Genomic DNA, 21,718 nt, shown 5'->3' on the forward strand with positions numbered 1-21,718 from the left:
CTTTTTTGTTCTTCTTCTTCACAGCATAGATATCTACATGCCTTTTAAAAGAACTAAGTGAAAGCGCGACTTATGTTGGCAACTATTAAACCCCTTTATCTTACGAGTAATTTTATATATATTGACAGCGTATACACTATCACGATTGGATGCACGATACATATACAAAATTTGGATTTCAAATTCAAATTCGAATTATGTGTCATGCATCAAATGGTGAAAGTGTATACATTATAATCCTTATCTTACATCACAAGTTTAATTTTTGGAATTTTTTGAATCATCACATATCAAAACTTAACTATCCTTGCCTAACTTGAGTTGTCCATTTTTACATGGAATGAAAATTGTGAGAACTGAATTGGGTCACGACAAAACTTTGTTGGACTTGGGGTGTGGAATAGAAATTGAGGTATGCAAGTATGAAGTATCTAAGAATATGTAAAGCATTTTGACATAGAATGTAGTTAATTAAACTTTGGCTGTCAGCCTGTAATGTGCATTTTTTATTCAATATAGATTGTATAGAGCACAATAATGCGACAGTTACTAGCTAAAGATAATAATAGAGTCCTTGCTGTTGGAATCTTCTAATATTATGGACTTTCTAGCAACATCCTTTAATTTTTTTAGTTTTAACAAAAAAGGAGTATAATAGAAGTCATATTGATAATACCAATGTCAAGCATTGTAGTTCATGACATAGAGATTAGTAAACAAATTTCGAAGATTGGGGGGCTAGAGCTGCCTCAAAGGAAAAGTCTAGTGATACATCTGTTAAGTAAAGAAGAATACGCTTCCATTTATTAGGAAGTTTCTAGCAAAAGTCACCCTAAATCTTTGTATTTGCACACACAAACTGTCTACTTACACACACCATAAAGAAGTTAGTTGGCAGTAATATTTTTAGTTTGGTGATGCTAAGTTGTTCAGGGAACTAAAGTGAACCAGTGTTACCAAAAAGAGAGCTTTATCTTGATCAAATTCAATAACTAGCTTACAAAAAATAAAAAATAATTGAAGAAGTGAAAGAGTGAACTATATGCATGCTTTAGAGGGGTAATATTTGTTACCTTTTTCACAAGAGAAGAAAAAAAAAAGCTACAGCCACTTAGTTCATGTTAAAGTAAAAGATCAGTTATGACGTAATCACCATTAACCTAAGCTACTGCACCTATATTTGTTGTAAAAGTGGAAATGAAAGAATGTTCATGATGCCATCCAATTTTAGCACTCTAAAATCTTGTTCTGCACACTATCTCTCAAGCTTTTTTTGGCTCTTTTTTTTTTTTTTTCCAAACGAAAGCTTTTTTTGGCTCTTAATATGGAGAACTCTGATTCTTTTTTAGTGAAGTTAGAACATCTCCAATCGGTATCGTCTCCTCAAGTTGCCTTGTTGAGCCCTTGAAAGCTAATTCCAATTATTGACGTACCATCCTTGTCAGGTTCTCATTCTCTTCTTCCAACCCCATCAAATCAGCATCTATAATCTCAATCACAGCATTTGGCCATGATGCATTTACCCAAGCATTCAAACTCAAATCTCATGCGGACATTTCATCAGTTGGCTTTTTTCTTGTGAAAGTTTCCATCAATATGATTCCAAAACTGTAGATATCACACTTGTTTGATATTAGACCTTCTGATCCATACCCTGCACCAAGTGCAAAAGTTTACCCAAAAAATTAAAGATCTGTTTAAGGGATATGAAACAGAACGAGAAGCAATTGTCATCACCAAGTGCCATGTATGCCAGCATTGCTAGTGTCTGAGTTTGTGTCAACCTCTCTCCCATCCCTAGTAAATGTGCAATGCCAAAATCACTTACATGTGCTTAGGCCTGTCAATCGGGCCTAATGAGCCGGGCTTTCATAAGGTCAAACTCAGCTCATTTAATTTGGAACAATTTCAGGTTTCGGGCTATGAGTTTCGGGTTCATTGACGGGATTTTTTATATCAATGCAAGTTTAAATCCGATTTTACACCCCTTGGACTGCAAGTATACAGGCCGAAATCGTAATGTAGAGTATGTATCGGGTTGATCCCACGAAGAGCAAATTAAACAAGTACTAGGTCCTTATTTTTCTCTATTATTTAGACTTACAATAAATTTGAGCAGAGAAAGTTTATTGCTATAGTCTACAAATCTGATATACAAATCTAATTTAACAAATGCTAAATGCAAACTTGCCTATTAAGCATCTTAACCACATTATCTATTCTTGTACTTAACATATTCAAGGTATCTACTTCAAGCATACATGCGGTTCTCCTTGTATTACCTCGTTCGTTTGCCCATTGGTAGTTGTTAGCAGCCATTTCTTCAATCAATTGTTGAGCTTCCTCAGCTGCCTTTCCCATCAAAGCTCCTCCTGCTGCCGCATCTACATGCGCCTTTGTTGGATAGGTGAGACCATTGTAAAATGTTTGGACTACTAGCCAATCTGGTAGACCATGATGAGGACATCTTCGTTGCAATTCCCGATAGCGCTTCCAAACTTCATACAATGTTTCTCCTTCCTGTTGAGAGAAACTAGTTATATCCATTCTAAACTTAGCAGTTTTTCCAGGTGGAAAGAATTTATTTAGAAAAGTCTTAGCTAATTCAACCCAAGTTGAAAAAGTGTTAGGAGGATGAGATTGTAGCCAAACCTTGGCCTTGTCCCTTAGCGAGAATGGAAACAATCGAAATTTAATTGCATCATCACTAACACCATTAAACTTAATTGTATCACAGATTTCAAGAAATGTTGACAAGTAAGAATTTGGATCTTCGGTAGGATTACCTCCATATTGAGATTGTTGTACCATTTGAATCAGTGATGGTTTAATCTCAAAATTATTTGCATTTACCGTTGGCCTTACAATGCTAGTTTGAGAATCTTGTGTTCCCGGTAAAGCAAAATCTCGTAGAATTCGCCTATTTGAGTCATTTTCTGCCATTTCTTCCTCAAATGGTAATTCTATCAAGATTTCTTCAATTGGCTGCCAAACCTCTTGTTCCTCTTGATGTGGTGTATTCCTCCTTTGTCTCCTTAGCGTCCTCTCAATTTTAGGATTGAAAAGTGCAATTTCTCGATTTGATCGGTGCATACACTACAAATAAAAACAAGAGAAATTTTACAGTTTTTATTATTAAAATTAACTATAAACAAATTGAATAAAAACAATGAAAATATCTAAATTAATAGAGATGATTAGGCCCTAATATTGCCGCTCCCCGGCAACGGCGCCAAAAACTTGACGGGATTTTTTATATCAATGCAAGTTTAAATCCGATTTTACACCCGTTGGACTGCAAGTATACAAGCCAAAATCGTAATGTAGGGTATGTATCGGGTCAATCCCACGAGAAGCAAATTAAACAAGTACTAGGTCCTTATTTTTCTCTATTATTTAGACTTACAATAAATTTGAACAGAGAAAGTTTATTGCTATAGTCTACAAATCTGATATACAAATCTAATTTAACAAATGCTAAATGCAAATGGAGAAATTTTACTCAAGGAAGACTCTAGGGATGTAGATTCCACTTATGGCATAAACAACACAAATGAATAGATTTACCTCTTATTATTATTTTTGTTTAACCAGAGATTCATTTCCTAAATTACCAAGTCTCATTCTCATGATGAAATGGCCTAGAGTAGTTCAGTTTTCCCTATTTTCATGGTGAAATACTAGTTCTACTCTGTTTTCTTTCATGAAATGTTAAGTAATCCACTTAAGTGTATCTCTATTTTCATGAACATACAACTTAAGCTCTACTCATGTGTTTCCATTGTTACTACCAATTCTCATTGAACAATAACAACTATAAGCATGCTATTGGTGATCAATCAATAACAAGTAATCACAGCTGCACAAGTAGACAAGTTAATACAAGATAGAACAAGTATAAATCACATTCAATTCATATTATTTAGCCATAAGTTTCATCTACTCCCTAGATAAAGAAATTTAGCTACTCATGAATGATTTAACAATCAAACTCACAAGTTTATTAATGCAAATCATCATAAAGTACAAGTACAAGAAAGATAAAAGAAAACTTAGCCAATTGATAGTGAAACCCTCAAATTCTGCTATGCTCTTGCACAATATGATTACAAGTGAAAACTCCAAATGCTTCTTCAAGAACTCCTAGCTAGAGAGAAAATTGTTACAAGAAGGAAGACTAGCTACGTATGGTTCTTGGCTTCTCCCCTGTGTTTCTGCATAAAAGGTGGTAGAAAGTCTATTCCTCTCATTTCATAATTTTCTCCACTCAGATTTTGTAAAAAGAAGTCAAAGATATGATGTTTCCTTTTATCTACAACTCATTTGGTCTTCTCTTTTGTTGCAGAAGCATGTGCCACCGATTTTTGTCCCTCAAAATAGCTGGAAAAGTTGTGAGAAAGGTAAAGAAAAATGGCTGTGGCACTTGCTGAAGAGAGAGACAGATCCGAGCCTCGGATCCGAGGGGTGAAAATGGATTCGAGCTCGGATCTTCAGGATCCGAGGCCTTTTTCTGATCGATACGAGCTCGGATCGTTTGTCCTCGGATACACTCCTCCAGAAGTACATACGAGGGCTCGGATCTCTCTTTGATCTCACGGATCCGAGCTCGGATCTGTGCCATTGAATTTTCAATTTTTCACTTCTTTCCTTTTTCCTTTATTTTTGCTCCTAGTTTCTCTTGTACTTTATCCTCAGAACGATTCTTACAATTCCTTCATCTTATGCATGAATTCCATATATCCATATCCTTCATATTTTCACAAAATTAACGCATTAATTCACTTATTTATCAAGTTTTGAACAATTAAAAAATATTTAATCAATTATCACCAAAAGAATTCAAATATGGCTTTAATCTTCTCAAAACATACCAAAAGTTCATACCAAATTTGTACAAAACGTACGTTAAATATTCTCTTATCAAATTCCCCCATACTTGAATCATTACTTGTCCTCAAGTAATTTCACACATAAATTACCACAATGATTCAAGAGAAAAAATAATATATATACTTTTGTCAAATTTAATTCCTTAGAACCTAGAAATTACTTATTATGTCATTTCTCAGATTACACTAAATACTCATAATATTCAATTAAAGAAAAATAATTATGCCTTAAATTCAACAATTTCAACTCCATTCCTCATTTTATCCTAATTCCACAAATAAGTAAATCACATAGTCAATTCTATGGCCTTCCTCATCCTATGATCATCAAACTTTAACAATTGAGAGGGATTTATTCAACTTTATTTTACTTAAATAGTGAAAACGTTTTTTTACGCGAAAATCGACACTTTTAGGTGAAGATTTCCAGTTACTCAACATTTCACTTATTCAAATTGCTAAGCATACTCTTAATTCCAATACCTTTTTACGCGAATGTTGACATTTGTAGATGCCAACCCCCGGTTACTCAGTATGTGAATCATTGGAGTAGAAAATTAATAATATATATCTTTTTCTTTTTCTTTTTTTTTTCTTTTTTTTTTACAAGATATAACATATAATTTCTTTTCCCTCTAACATAAGTAAAGGAAGAATTTGGCCTTATCTTGACTATATCAATCACTTATTTATAAAATTAAGTAAAAATGAGAAATATCATTAATCATGCAAAATTCTAAGCATAATTTTTCTTATTTAATCGAATATACTTTCTAAAATGTAAAAATCCTAATTGCATAATAATTCATTCCAAGCAAAATAAGGATTAAATCTTTCCAAAATACATATAACATTTTATCCAATGGAAGAATTAGGTACTTAAAATTGAACATTTTGGCCATTAATTTGGAATATTTGGAAAATATTTTAGAAAAATTTGACAGAGTTTCCCCATAAAAATGGATGAAACTCCCTGCCAACAACCTCAATTTCAAGAAAATTAACCTCATGACAATATTTTCAAATATAATTTTGACATTTCTAAGCCATAAACAACTAAAATCATGCACTTCAAGACGCAATTGCCCATAAGATAAAATAATCCCTCCCCCACACTTAAAATCTACAATGTCCTCATTGTAGAGGAAGGTAGAAGAAACTAAAACTTCCCTCAAATAGGTGGTGATGCAATTTGAAACCCTTAATCCTTACGATCATCCCAATGCTGGCCAAAGTGAAACAAACGATACGAAGAAACATAAGTAGCACAAGATGATCCAAAAATAAAAGAAAAATAAAATCTACAAAGTTTATCTTAACAGAAAAAATGAAAAATAAAGAAATAAAAGATCCAATCCGCTAAGGAGCGTCAGGGCTGCTCGGAACGAGGGTCTACGGCCTCGTCGGCTCCATGAGGACCATGTGATGTACCAATATGGCCCTCCTCCTGTTGAGGCGTCGGAGTAGGTGACCGGTAGATATGGAAATGATCCTCGATCGCACGAAAATGGCGATCATGTCTGTCAAGTCGCTTTGTCATCATCCGCTCCGTCTGATCGATACGCTCGACGACTCGTGCCTCCATACAGCAAATGGCATTGAGGAGCTCTTGCCACTTGGAACACGGCGGAGGAGGTGGTTGCGGAACGGGAGGAGGAAGAGGCTGCTGTGCCTTCGTCTCTTGAGCTTCCGCTTGTGGTTCAGTGTGAGGTGGAGGCTGAGCGGAAGTCGATGCTCCTCCAGTGTCCCGAATTAGAGCAGCTCCAAAATCCGTAGGGATACTCAAAGATTTGAGTATCGAGGCACTGACCTTGTCGACAGACCTAGTGGTAATAGCTCGCTCGATTCCAAGGGGAACCTTGAGCTTCTCAAAAATGAGGGATAGCAGTCGAGGAAACCCGAAACAGGTCTCGCCGGCCCTCATGCGAGCTGTGGTCCGCATATAGCTGATGATGATGTTGGGTAGGGGAATACCGGTCAACTGACTACCCACTCCATGCATCATCTTATCCAGAAAGTATAGGTCAATATTGCTGAGCTCTTGTTTGCCACTCCTTTTCGGCACCATATTAAAGGCAAAAAGGTAGAAAATCAGGTGGTACCGATGTTCGAAGGAGTCGGCGTATACCGTGAGTTTTTTCGCACTTCCTTACTCACGGTACTGTCCCTTAAGACGTGCCATGGCCTCTCCCACTTGCCATGAATCACGTGCCTTGAACTCTTTGGTCAATTTAACATCTTCTCCTTTGTCTTTGAGCTTGACGAAGTGTCTAAGTGTATCCCGATTGAGAGCTATTCTCTTGCCTCAAACCCATGAGACGATGAGGTTACCACTGTGGCTCTGTTTGTTTTCTACATTGGCATAGAACTCCCGGACTAGATTTGTGACGACCCCACCTTCCCCTAAGGCGTACCAAAGGGTTCGGCGGATCGCCTGCCCAACTCTCGCCAGAATTCACTCACTCACTCGTATCACGGCATACATCCATAGACCATAATTAACATCCACAATTCAAGTTTATAATTTACATTGATAGAAATCAAGGTACAAAGTCTCAATATCCCTAAACTAGTTCAAAGCGTATACAATCCAAATACAAAACATTCTATTCGAGGAATAGCGCGAGTACAAGTTAAAAGTCAAAAGTCAAACAACTAGACTACGCTAGTCTTTACACGTCTCACGCCTCGCTCGTACTCTTGTAAGGAAAACAAAACTAACGGGGTGAGCCAAAACTCAGTGAAGTTCCAAATATGAAATTGGGCATCAACCAAAGTAATAACAGTATAATAGTGAAATAGCGAGCAAACAAGTTCAATCAAGGAAATAATACTTCAAGTAGTCAAGAAATATATGGATCATGTTTACATGTAAGGATACAGTGGCTCATGTCTCGACTCCATCCCAGCTTGATCGGTTGGTAGTTGACACTCCGTCAACTTTCAAGTAATAACTAGTCCAGAAATAATACCCCACTTCACGCCAGTCTCCGTCCACCACTCAACCCCCTTTTCCGAGCCCACACGCCATATAAAACACGGGTGGTAATATTCGAGTATACCGATTGGTCGAGAAGATAACACTCCACTCGACATTACTAGTTACCCAGGGTTCGTTATCTAATCGACCAGACCCTTGCCGACTCTACTCGATTAACTAGCCATAGGGTTTCTGAAATTCCAGACAAGATATGATTTATATGCATGTAGAGCAAGTCAAGTGAAATCGGTAAACAAGTACAATTCTTGCTAGGGCAAGTGCGATAAAGTACACCCTTGCCCGAGCAATCATTTATATATCATGTAGTCACATTGGTCAAAGATAAATCACAAATACCAAGTTCAATCAGATATTTGAAAACACTCGCCAAAACAAGTATAGTGCTTTTAATGATCTCGTCCAGGTGGTACTCCTGGCTTGGAGTCCAAATCTGCGATAAAACGTTGCTTAAGAATTTGGATAAAGTCAAGTAAGGTTCAAAACTTAAACATTTCGTTCAATAAGAATCAAGAAATTGAAATTCACTTGAAAAATAGTCGTGAAACGGTTGCTCGCCTTTCAAACTGAAAAATTTTGTAACATGTATACTTGGAAATAACTTTTGAGTCGAAAATACAAGAAAAATGGATTTATAGTGATTATTACCGCTTTTCCTAAGGGTACAAGTTCGACTAGGTTCTAACGTATAACCATCGATATCCAAAGCAGCAAAAGTTCTAGATGGTTCAAGTGATACCCGTTTATCAACTTTACTCAAGTCGCAAGTGTATCTCCCTAGTTCTCGAGCGTAAATTTGGGCAGCATGCCCTTTGTGTTTATCTAATTTTCCTGCCATTTTGGCTTCATTATTTTTCTCAATCCAACCCAAGGTTACCCATAACACAATTTCAGTTCAATAGCCATTCCATAGGCTCAAAACAATACAAGAACAAAAATTAAGCTAATATCAAGTGCGGAAATGAAATTACAAAAGACAGATTTGACGGATTTTTGCGGAACGGGCACATCCGAGACTACGCTTATCGGATTGAGGTGCAACTTATACCATTTCGAAACTAAGACAAAATCCTACAACTTTCACGGAGGTCACTTAGTCAAAATTCTAGTGTAACCTAGTCAAATTCCCAATTTACAGAGCCACTTCCAACTATACGGCTAATTAACCGTACTGCACTAGAATGGTCATATCTCAGGCTACCAAGGTCTGTTTAAGGTGTTCTTTGAGGCGTTTAAAAGCTAAGCCAGAGTACTAAAACTTTCATGTTTTGGAAAATGGCTAAATCAGCACGGATCCTAGTGAATAAACATGATAAACTGGATGAACTGACTAAAACGGAACACTGGAAACATCCTAAAATAGTAAGGGTATTTTGGTCTTTTCATAGGCTACGTTGCTCCAATTGAGTTGAAATTTTGTAGGAACCTATAAAATACCATTCTCTACAACTTTTATGTTTTATGCCAAGCCTAATTCGGCCTCTAACCACACGAAATGGAACCAGATAGAACAGGGTGAAATTTTTCCAGAAATCTGGAATTTTTTGGTTTCAATGGTAACTTTCTTCATTTGTTGCTTCACTTGCTACCAAAACCCCCTATACAATCTTAGATACAACATATTTTAACCATACATCAAGTATAGGTAGCAATCCATCAAACCCTAATTCATATAACCAAAAGGAAAAACACCCAAAACATAATAACAACCATCATTCACCACCAATTTGAGATGCTAAGCTAATTGAACAAGATCAAGAGTAAAAAAAAATGGGGAAATCATCATCCTCACCTTACTTAAGTGTCTACCCAGAGCAACCCTAGCTTTCCCTTTCAAAATTTCACCAACACTTCACTAAACAAACACTCAAGGGTGACTTTAATCGGTTTAGTTTCCTTTCTTTCTCACTTGGCAGCTCGAATTCAAGATGAAGGAAGGTGTTTCTTTGCTCTCTCTTTCCCCTCTTGTGTCTCGGCCAACCAGAAGAAATATGGTGAAGAAAGGTGCAAAATGGAGGATAAGAAGGTAAGATAAGTCATTTGGTCAATGGCCCTTAAGTGACCAACAAGTGGCTTCACCACCACCACTCATTTTTCTTTTCTCTTTCCTTGCATTTGGTCCACATTTTCGGTCAAGGCTACCTGGCAATGAGGGGGATATTTTGCTCAAATATTAATGAGCTCATGTGGTCAGAAAGTGGTGGTCAAGGGGTGCGTTCAATCGGTAGTGCGCGGTACCCGTCGGTTCGCGCCGTTTTTCCTTAAATCACACGTACTAGGGTTTTTACTTCCTATTCACTAACTTTTTATCAGTGCTTCTAATCACATCATATTTCTCACCTAAAAGTCACTCTTAAGCACCAAATTTGCTCCTTACTCTGTACCGGAAAAATCGCCCTATGGAAAAACGCGAAAACCCTAACTTGCTCCAACTTGAAAACGAAAAGTGAAACCCTACTTTCTAGATCCATTTGCCCTTATTATGGAATGATTGGGTAGTAGGGTTATAATAAATGAATAATTTCCAAATAAAAGGGTATTTTTGAGAAAAATATAAGAAATTTGCGAGACCTCACAAGAGGGATAGTAATGCTTCAGCAAATTTAGGATAGTTTCCCATCCAAGTCGTTTGAAAGCCGTGGAGATCTTGTAGTGGTCATCCACCTCCGGTGCCAAATGTTTTTCAATGATGATTTCTTTGTCTAGATCGGCTTCGTACCACTGTTGATTCTCGAGCGAGGTGAAACGAGTGGTATTATAGTCAGGAACTGGCTCCTCATGGCTCGTGGATGCTCTCTTATGCCGTGAGCGTGGAGGCGACTCAGGTGAAGGAGATTCCTCCACTAGTGACTCCTCAGGTGAAGGAGTTCGTTTCTCACTCGACGAAGGAGTAGGAGTACGAATACGAGCCCTCCTTGTGCGAGCCATAGTACGCCTGTACACAAACGAGAAGAAATATTCATTAGAAACAATATAACTTGCTCACACATGTTAAATAGGAATTTAAGAAAATTTCGACAGAGTTTCCCCTTATAAAAGGGTTAAACTCCCTGCCAACAATGGACAAATTGAAGCAAATACTCTGCTTAACACATTCTCAAATCCATTTTTAACATTTAGAAGATATATTTGCAATAAGGAAATCAACCCCCGCATGATAAATCCAAATGTGTGAGATTTAAAACCATTTGCAAGGATAGAATATTATCTCAAAGTAAAATGGACTATCATGCGCTATTAGGTTAAGCCTTAATCATCAATTGAACACAACATCTCCTTATGCATTACGAAAAACACCCTCAATTCAAACAATTCTCAGCTTTTGTCTATTTCCCTCAAAGCAATACATAACAATTCACTATACTTGCTACAATTTATCATTAATTTGCATAAAAATGAGCTTCATGTCAAACAAACAAATGCAAATTATACAAAGAAACAAGAAATTGCAAACAAAAGTCTAATGTACTTTCATGAGAAAAATTATACAAAATTTATCACCACATTAACAAATTTCTCATTTCTAAGCAAACAAGTATTGCTAATCACATATATTAGCACAATATAACACAATTATAGCATTAAAATCCAACATATATGCATTTCCCACATTGAGAGAAAAATCGAAAAAAAAATTAAGAATTGAGAAATGTAAAATTTCAAAGAAAGTTGAAAATTGGTATCTCAAATGTGTAGAGTGATGATGGAGGATGATAATGATACAAAATTTGACACAGAAACAAGCCAAAATAGCCCGCAAATTGAAGAATTTCTGTTCGGCCCTCTTTTCTGCTTTAACACTTGAAATCTCCCAAATTGATGTTTTTCATATGAAATCGTTGAGGGTTTATGATCACAAGGTGTTGGGAAATGATTTTGAGGTGAAAGATTGGAGAATAAACGGATGAAATGGAAGAATTTAGAAAAGGAGCTAGGGTTTCGGTGAGAAGAGGAAAAAGGAAACTGGAAAATGAGGAACCGAGACTGCGGTTCCATTCGTATTGCGAACCGATCCTAGCTCGGATCGGTTCTGGAAGCCCTCGGATCCGACAGAGCTCGGATCCGTTACTCCAGAAGTTCAGCCGAACCCTTGGATCCAACTAGGTTTTTTGGATTCGAGCTCGGATCTGTAATTCTCTGCACTAATTGCAGAAACTGCAATTTTTCAAACTTTTTCTCCCTTTTTCGGCCAATTCCAAATTACACATTGGACAAACTTTTTATCAATTCCAACCTCCCACCACATGTAATATACCATAAACACAATATCCAACCTCTCGAAATACATTAAACACATCTACATTGCAAATCGAGGGGTGAGGTTCTTTGATCATTTTTGCACTTTTACACCAAAATGGCACTTTTGGGCATTAAATGCACATCAAATGAGTCCATGACCATTTATAAACATGTTATCACCAAAACTCACTTGAATATACTGGAAATGCAACATTGTATATATTCATGGAAATTCTAAACACTTAAAGCACAATTCGGTAAGAAAACCTCCCTTTTTACACTTGTTCTTCAATTGTACCTCCAAAATGGATGATAAAACTCCGATTCCTCCTACAAACAAGTGAAATACACCTAATTAATCAATTAAATCACACCAAAATGTAAGAAACTCATAAAAACACACAATGACGATATTATTATTGGGTTGCCTCCCAACAAGCGCTTTTGTTTATAGTCGTTGGCTTGACTCTCCTATAACTTCTTTAACTCTCCATTGCATTTCCTAAGGAGTAAATTACTCCTTAGGAACCTTTTCTCCAGCCAAATAGAGCTTCAATCTTTGACCATTTACTTTGAATGGGGCACCATTTTCTCCTTTTATTTCCACTGCTCCATAAGAAAACATACGAACCACTTCAAATGGTCCGGACCATCGAGATTTAAGGTTTCTAGGGAATAATTTAAGCCTTGAGTTAAACAATAATACCTTTTGCCCTTCTTCAAAATGCTTAGGAAGAATGTGTTTATCATGCCAAAATTTCACTTTTTCATTGTAAATCTTGGCATTCTCATACGAAGTTAACCGTGATTCCTCCAATTCGTTTAACTCGAGCATTCTCTTTTCACCTGCAGATTTAAAATCAAAATTAATAGCTTTAATGGCCCAATAAGTTTTATGTTCTATTTCTACAGGTAAATGACACGTTTTCCCACAAACAAGCTTATATGGAGACATTCCCAACGGCGTTTTAAATGCCGTTCTATACGCTCACAAAGCATCTTCAAGCTTGTTCGACTAATCGTTTCTTGATCGATTGTCCGTTTTCTCTAAAATGATTTTAATTTCCCGGTTGGCCAACTCCGCTTGACCATTGGCTTGAGGATGATAGGGGAGTGACTTTTTATGTCTGCATGCATATTTAAGCAACAAAGTATCAATAATTTTATTACAAAAATGCTTACCTTCATCGCTTATTATTGCCTTTGGGACTCCAAACCTGCAAAATATGTTCCGTTTAAGGAATTTAAGTACAACTTTAGCATCATTAGTTTGTGAAGGAATTGCTTCCACCCATTTAGAGACATAATCAACTGCTAAAAGGATGTACTTATTATTATATGAGTTAGGAAATGGTCCCATAAAATCAATGCCCCAAACGTCAAATAACTCAACTTCCAAATATGTAGTCAAAGACATTTCATTCTTTCTTGAGATATTACCGGTTCTTTGGCACTGATCACAACTTTTAACCCAATTTCTAGTGTCTTGGTACATAGTAGGCCAATAAAATCCAAATTGCCATATCTTTGCTACGGTCTTAGTAGTACTAAAATGACCTCCCGTTTCAAGGGTATGACAATGCATTAAAATACTATGTACCTCTTCTTCCGGAACACATCTTCTAATTATTCCATCTGCACAATGTTTGTAAAAGAATGGTTCCTCCCAAAAGTAATGTTTAGCATCATTTAAGAACTTTTTCCTTTGATGAGAATTCAAATCACTTGGTATCACTTCACTAACAACAAAGTTAACTAGATCAGCATACCATGGTGATTTATAAATTGCCATTAAAAACTCATCTGGAAATTCTTCTTTAATGGATGAATGGTCTTCTTGAGGTATGTTTTTCAGTCTAGAAAGATGATCAGCAACTAAGTTCTTGGATCCTTTTTTATCTTTGATTTCCAAATCAAATTCCTGCAATAATAAAATCCATCGAATTAGTCGAGATTTTGCATCTTTCTTATTTAACATATATTTGAGTGCTGCATAGTCGGTATAAATGATAACTTTAAATCCTACTAAGTACGATCTAAATTTATCCAATGCAAATATCACTGCTAGCAACTCCTTCTCTGTTGTTGCATAGTTGACTTGGGGTTCATTTAACATTTTACTTGCATAATAAATGACATGAAGTCGTTTATCATATTTTTGCCCAAGAACAGCCCCAACTGCAAAATCACTTGCATCACACATTAATTCAAATTGCAAGTTCCAATCCGGTGATGCCATTATGGGTGCGGAGACAAGTTCCTTCTTCGACCTATTAAAAGCAAGTAAACAATCATCATTAAAGTGAGCAAGTAAACAATCATCATTAGAGAAAAAAACATTTTTGCAAGTAATTCACATAAAGGTGCAATCTTAGAGAAATTCTTAATAAATCGCCGATAAAATCCCACGTGTCTAAGAAAGTTTCGAATGCCTTTCACGTTGATAGGTGGAGGCATTCTCTTAATAACTTCTGTCTTGGCTTGATCTATCTCAATACCTTCTGAAGAAATTTTGTGGTCTAACACAATACCCTCACAAACTATGAAGTGACATTTTTTTCAATTGAGTACAAGATTTGTTTCTTCATATCTATGCAAAATTAGATCTAAATTGTTAAGACAATCATCATAAGTAGATCCAAATACAGAAAAATCATCCATGAAGATTTCCATAATTTTCTCATTAAAATCAGAAAAAATTGCCATCATGCATCGTTGGAAGGTGGCCGGTGCATTGCACAGTCCAAAAGGCATCCTTCGAAATGCAAAAGTGCCGTAAGGATAAGTGAATGTAGTTTTCTCTTGATCTTCCAGTGCAATGACTATTTGATTGTATCCTGAAAAACCATCCAAGAAATAATAAAATTCATAACCAGCCAATCTTTCTACCATTTGATCAAGAAAAGGTAGAGGGAAATGATCATTTCTAGTAGCTGCATTCAATTTTCTATAAGCAATACAGACTCGCCACCCAACCACAACTCTAGAGGGAATCATTTCATCATTTTTACCATGTACTATGGTTATCTCCCCTTTTTTTGGCACTACATGTATAGGAGAAATCCAAACACTATCAGAAATTGGAAAAATTATACCTGCATCCAGCCATTTAAGAATTTGTACTCTTACCACTTCTTTCATGTTTGGATTTAACCTTCTTTGAGTTTCAACCACTGGTTTAGAGTTTTCTTCCAACAAAATCCTGTGCATACAAATAGTTGGACTAATTCCTTTGATATCAGAAATTGTCCATCCTATAGTCTTTAAATACTTCCTCAAAACACGTAAGAATTTGCCTAGTTGTTCCTCATCTAGTGCAGAATTTACAATCACCGGCAATGTCTCTTTTTCTCCAAGAAATGCACATTTGAGGTGCTTAGGTAGCGGCTTAAGCTCAAACTGTGGTGCTTGTTCACATGATGGTGGAGGTAAACCTTTGCTCAATTCTAACTCCTCATATGCATTTCTCCTTTTGTAAGGAACCTGTGCCTGCAAAAATTCAGTCATTTCTTCAACTTGTTTCTCTTGTAAACCTATACCATTAAGACACAGTTCAAGAGAATCATCATCAAGATTAACTTGACTCATTTCTAATGCCAATTCATCACATATGTTAACAGAATAAACATGGTCAATAAATGAGGGATATTTCTCCACTTTACTCAAATCAAATTTCACTTCCTTTTCACCGATTTGGAACTTGAACTTACCTCATTTGACATCAATTATTGTACCTGCAGTGGCCAGAAATGGTCTACCAAGTATAATAGGTACATTTACATCTTCCTCCATGTCTAAAACAACAAAATCAACAGGAATAATGAATTTCTACACTTTAATGAGCACATTCTCCAATATGCCCATTGGATGTCTAATAGACCTGTCAGCCAATTACAAGGAGATGTTAGTACGCTTTAACTCTTTCAACCCCAATTGCCTAGCCACAGTTAAAGGGATCAATGACACACTTGCACCAAGGTCACAAATTACTTTAGAGAATTCTATATTACCGATAGCGCAAGGAACTGTGAAACTCCCCAGATCTTTCAACTTTGGTGGCAATTTATTTTGTATGATTGCACTGCATTCTTCCGTTAATGCAATTGTCTCGCTATCTACTAGCTTCTTTTTCTTAGTCATTATCTCCTTGAGAAACTTTGCATATGAAGGAATCTGCAAAATAGTATCAACAAAAGGTATATTAATATGTAATTGTTTGAAAATATTGACAAACTTCTCAAATTCTTTATCATTTCTCGAAGGCTTCAATCTTTGGGGGAATGGCACTGGTGGAGGAATTGGTGTTGTATCTCCCATTTGTGGTTCATTTTTCTCTATCTTTTCTTTCCCTTCAATTGTCTTGTTATCATCTCCCAAATTGCTCAACTGCTTGTTTTTTCTTCTTTCATGTTTTCTCTCATGTTCAACTACAGGTGGCTCACCTACTTTCTTCCCACTTCCGAGGGTTATGGCCTTCACATGCTCCCTTGGGTTCACCTCAATCTTGTTAGGTAAATCCCCTTGGTTTCGATTGTTAACAGTATTAGCGATTTGTCCTAGTTGGACCTCTACATTTCTATATATATTGGTGAGTTGGTCCATTCTTCCTTCAATTCTTTCAAACCGTTGAGTAGTGGCACTGGCTAACCTTTCAATTTTATCATTTGATACATTTGCCAGCTTTTCAATTGTCAATTCCCAAGCTGGTTTGGACTCCTGAAATGGTTGCTTCGGTTGAAAATCTGGTGGATTAACTGGTCTTTGTTGGTTCCCTTGATCATTCCATCCAAAATTCGGGTGATTACGCCATCCTGGATTATAGGTATTGGAGTATGGATTGTTTTGGAGTGGATGGTTGTAATTATTGAGATAATGAACCTATTCGCTGCTAACACACATAAAATCATCATGATCTCCGCCGCAAGTAGTATAACATGCAACAACTACTCCTTGATTAGAACTAGAGCCAACTTGCCTATTAAACATCTTAACCACATTATCCATCTTTGCACTTAATATATTCAAGGTATCTATTTCAAACATACATGCGGTTCTCCTTGTATTATTTCATTCGTTTGCCCATTGGTAGTTGTTAGCAGCCATTTCTTCAATCTATTATTGAGTTTCCTCAGCTGTCTTTCCCATCAAAACTCCTCCCGCTGCCGTATCTACATGCGTCTTTGTTGGATAGGTGAGATCATTATAAAATGTTTGGACTACTAGCCAATCTGGTAGACCATGATGAGGACATTTTCATTGCAATTCCCGATAGCGCTCCCAAGATTCATACAATGTTTCTCCTTCCTGTTGAGAGAAACTAGTTATATCCATTCTAAACTTAGCAGTTTTTCCAGGTGAAAAGAATTTATTTAGAAAAGTCTTAGCTAATTCAACCCAAGTTGTAAAAGTGTTAGGAGGATGAGATTGCAGCCAAATCTTGGCCTTGTCTCTTAGCGAGAATGGAAACAATCGAAGTTTAATTGCATCATCACTAACACCATTAAACTTAATTGTATCACAGATTTCAAGAAATGTTGACAAGTAAGAATTTGGATCTTCGGTAGCATTACCTCCATATTGAGATTGTTGTACCATTTGAATCAGTGATGGTTTAATCTCAAAATTATTAGTATTTACCGTTGGCCTTACAATACTAATTTGAGAACCTTGTGTTTCCGGTAAAGCAAAATCTCGTAAAATTCGCCTATTTGAGTCATTTTTCGCAATTTCTTCCTCAAATGGCAATTCTATCAAGATTTCTTCAATTGGCTGCCAAACCTCTTGTTCCTCTTGATGCGGTGTATTCCTCCTTTGTCTCCTTAGTGTCCTATCAATTTCAGAATCAAAAAGTGCAACTTCTCGATTTGATCGATGCATACACTACAAATAAAAACAAGAGAAATTTTGCAGTTTTTATTATTAAAATTAACTATAAACAAATTGAATAAAAATAATGGAAATATCTAAATTAATAGAGATGATTAGGCCCTAATATTGCCGCTCCCCGGCAACGGCGCCAAAAACTTGACGGAATTTTTTATATCAATGCAAGTTTAAATACGATTTTACACCCGTTGGACTGCAAGTATACAGGCCGAAATCGTAATGTAGGGTATGTATCGGGTCGATCCCACGAGAAGCAAATTAAACAAGTACTAGGTCCTTATTTTTCTCTATTATTTAGACTTACATTAAATTTGAGCAGAGAAAGTTTATTGCTATAGTCTACAAATCTGATATACAAATCTAATTTAACAAATGCTAAATGCAAATGGAGAAATTTCACTCAAGGAAGACTTTAGGGATGTAGATTCCACTTATGGTATAAACAACACAAATGAATAGATTTACCTCTTGTTATTATTCTTGTTTAACCAGAGATTCATTTCCTAAATTACCAAGTCTCATTCTCATGATGGAATGGCCTAGAGTAGTTCAGTTTTCCCTATTTTCATGGTGAAATACTCGTTCTACTCTGTTTTCTTTCATGAAATGCTACGTAATCCACTTAAGTGTATCTCTACTTTCATGAACATACAACTTAAGCTCTACTCATGTGTTTCCATTGTTACTACCAATTCTCATTGAACAATAACAACTATAAGCATGCTATTGGTGATCAATCAATAACAAGTAATCACAGCTACACAAGTAGACAAGTTAATACAAGATATAACAAGTATAAATCACATTCAATTCATATTATTTAGCCATAAGTTTCATCTACTCCCTAAATAAAGAAATTTAACTACTCATGAATGATTTAACAATCAAACTCACAAGTTTATTAATGCAAATCATCATAAAGTACAAGTACAAGAAAGGTAAAAGAAAGCTTAGCCAATTGATGGTGAAACCCTTAAATTCTGCTATGCTCTTGCACAATATGATTACAAGTGAAAACTCCAAATGTTTCTTCAAGAACTCCTAACTAGAGAGAAAGTGTTACAAGAAGGAAGACTAGCTACGTATGGTTCTTGGCTTCTCCCCTGTGTTTCTGCATAAAAGGTGGTAGAAAGTTTATTCCTCTCATTTCATAATTTCCTCCACTCAGATTTTGTAAAAAGAAGTCAAAGATATGATGTTTCCTTTTGTCTACAATTCATTTGGTCTTCTCTTTTGTTGCAGAAGCATGTGCCACCAATTTCTGTCCCTCAAAATAGCTGGAAAAGTTGTGTGAAAGATAAAGAAAAGCGGTTGTGCTACTTGCTGAAGAGAGAGACAGATCCGAGAGGTGAAAATGGATCCGAGCTCGGATCTTCAGGATCCGAGGCCTTTTTCAAAACTATAATATTAAAACTAAATATAAACAAATAATAGTTCTTAAAAAGTATATAAACCAAAATTGTTTCAACAATATTTATATTTAATTTGTTCAAAATGCATGAAAAATAGTAATAAAACATGCGATCATAAGTCATTACATCTTTAAAAATTGAAACTTTTTTTTATAATTTTGTGATTTGAATCCAAACATGTTTGATGATTTGTGTTTGTAAATCAAAAAGAAATCAACCGATATTATGCCAACACAAAAATTTATTCAACCAATAAGAAAAGTTAGAGATTCAGTTATGCATCACTAATATTGGCTCTCAAGAAAGCTCATGGAAGAGTCTTTAGATGTATTTTTATATTTTGGAATATATATATATATTTAGTATTTAATAATAATATATTTGGATATATAATTATACATAATATCAAAATATAAATATTATATATATAAAAATAATTAAATGGCCGGGCTTATATCGGGTTTGAGTCTAATAAGGCCCAAATTCGGCTCATATTTAATTCGGGTTTAATTTTTAGGCTCAGACTCAGACCGGCTCACTAAAATGTCGGACTCATCGGGCTTTTTGTCGGATCGAACAAGTCGAGTTCGACCTGACCCAACCCCATTGACAGTCCTATATGTGCTACCATATTTTTGTCTAGTAGAACATTGCTTAGTTTCAGATCACAGTGAACTAGAGGGATTGAATAACCATTGTGCAAATAGTCTAATGTTGATACCACATCAATCATTATGTCCAGTCATTGCAAAAAAATCTATGAAAAGATCCTGAGCATACAACAAGTTTTCAAGATTTCCATTAGCCATATATTCAAGAACTAAAGCGTTGAAGTCAGGGTTAGAACAATTGCTAATGACTTTGGTTAGATTTCTATGGTGAAAGTTACGTAGTACTTCACACTCTATATCAAAACTTCTAAATGTGCCTTCTATTTGTAAATTCAACACCTTCACGGTTACATGGGATCCATGAATTAAAGCCTTATAAACAGTAGCATAGGCTTCCATGCCAATCAAGTTTCTCTCGCTAAATCTTTCAATGTTTGTTCAATTTCATAATATGATATTTTGCCATGTGCTATAGCATTTAAGGAGTCTCCTCCAGTCACTGTACTATTTTACTTTCTCGATCGCATTAAGGCAACAAAGATGGTAATGGCTACAAATATGAGAGAAACGGCTAGTGTAATTAACACAATTCTGGATCACATTAGGAGATTGACCAGTCAAGGGTATTTTTGTCATTACTATGTCTACAGAATTTCAAATTAGATGATTTTTTATGCATTGAAAAGCTAATTCAAAGGGCTAAAACTTTCATGATGCTTTGTACAAGAGTTAGTTCAGCCTCTGTCATCTAAAAAATATCAGTTGACAGTGATGTAAAAATAGAGCAAAGTTGAAAATTGATAAAAAAAAAAGTGCAAACCTGCAAGGGAGGCAATACACGGGTGCAATACGCGATCTTACACCTGCGTATTGACCCCGTGTATTCTGAAGGAAGTTGTGCGACTTGCACAACCATTTTCTTTGATTGTTTACAACTTTTTATAGCTTAATTCCAGCAAGAATTTCGACTACAGCTGTAAAGAAGAGTATGTAGACTTGTAGAAGAATATTTTGGGAATCTCAAGAAGCATTTTATATCAACTTTACCAATTCATTTGGAGCTTTAACTCTCTACAAATAGAGGCCTTGGAGAACATTTTTCATAACTTTGGAAGGCTATAGACACTACAAAATATGTAGTCTTCACTAGCTTTTTCTTAGTTCATTAGTATTGTACAGTATTATAGTTTATCTATCTTGTACTTGTCGGTAGAATTGGATGAAGAATTAAGAAGTAAGAAAGAGTTGGAATTCATGTGACAATGGTGACTTCTCTCCTATCACTTTCTTTTTTGTATTTGAGTTCATGTTTAGCTATAATACAAGTATAGTCATTTCTTTCATTTCTTCATGTTTTGCTAAAGTTTATACTTAAAGTTATGGATGAACTTTCTATATCTTATTAGTGATATTTACTTGGTTATTTGATGATATTATTTTGAACGAGTTATTTATCACTTTTGCTTATCTAATCATGATTAACAGGCCATCAATTGTGGTAATTTTAAGATATTAAGTTTATAATGAGAATTGGAATTTGACACTAGTTCAGCAATATGCTAAATTTAGGAAGTACACTCACGAGAATAGAGGTGCCACAAACCTTTGTGGCCTTAGTGGTTTGTTCCATGTAATTAATTTCATACAAGAAATGAGTTTGTAGTTAATTTCATAACTACGAGA

General features: G+C 35.8%; 2 non-coding genes across 2 annotated transcripts; both read left to right on the top strand.

Annotated features, from left to right (window-relative positions):
• The first annotated feature begins 2,449 nt into the window (after window positions 1–2,449).
• On the top strand, window positions 2,450–2,556 carry LOC113748532. Its single transcript, XR_003464386.1, has one exon. It is a non-coding gene; the product is annotated as a small nucleolar RNA R71 (small nucleolar RNA).
• Window positions 2,557–17,359: 14,803 nt separating this feature from the next.
• LOC113748527 lies at window positions 17,360–17,466 on the top strand. The gene has a single exon (XR_003464381.1). It is a non-coding gene; the product is annotated as a small nucleolar RNA R71 (small nucleolar RNA).
• Window positions 17,467–21,718: the final 4,252 nt, after the last annotated feature.

Source organism: Coffea eugenioides, chromosome 9, assembly GCF_003713205.1.
Source record: "Coffea eugenioides isolate CCC68of chromosome 9, Ceug_1.0, whole genome shotgun sequence".
Taxonomy (NCBI): domain Eukaryota; kingdom Viridiplantae; phylum Streptophyta; class Magnoliopsida; order Gentianales; family Rubiaceae; genus Coffea; species Coffea eugenioides.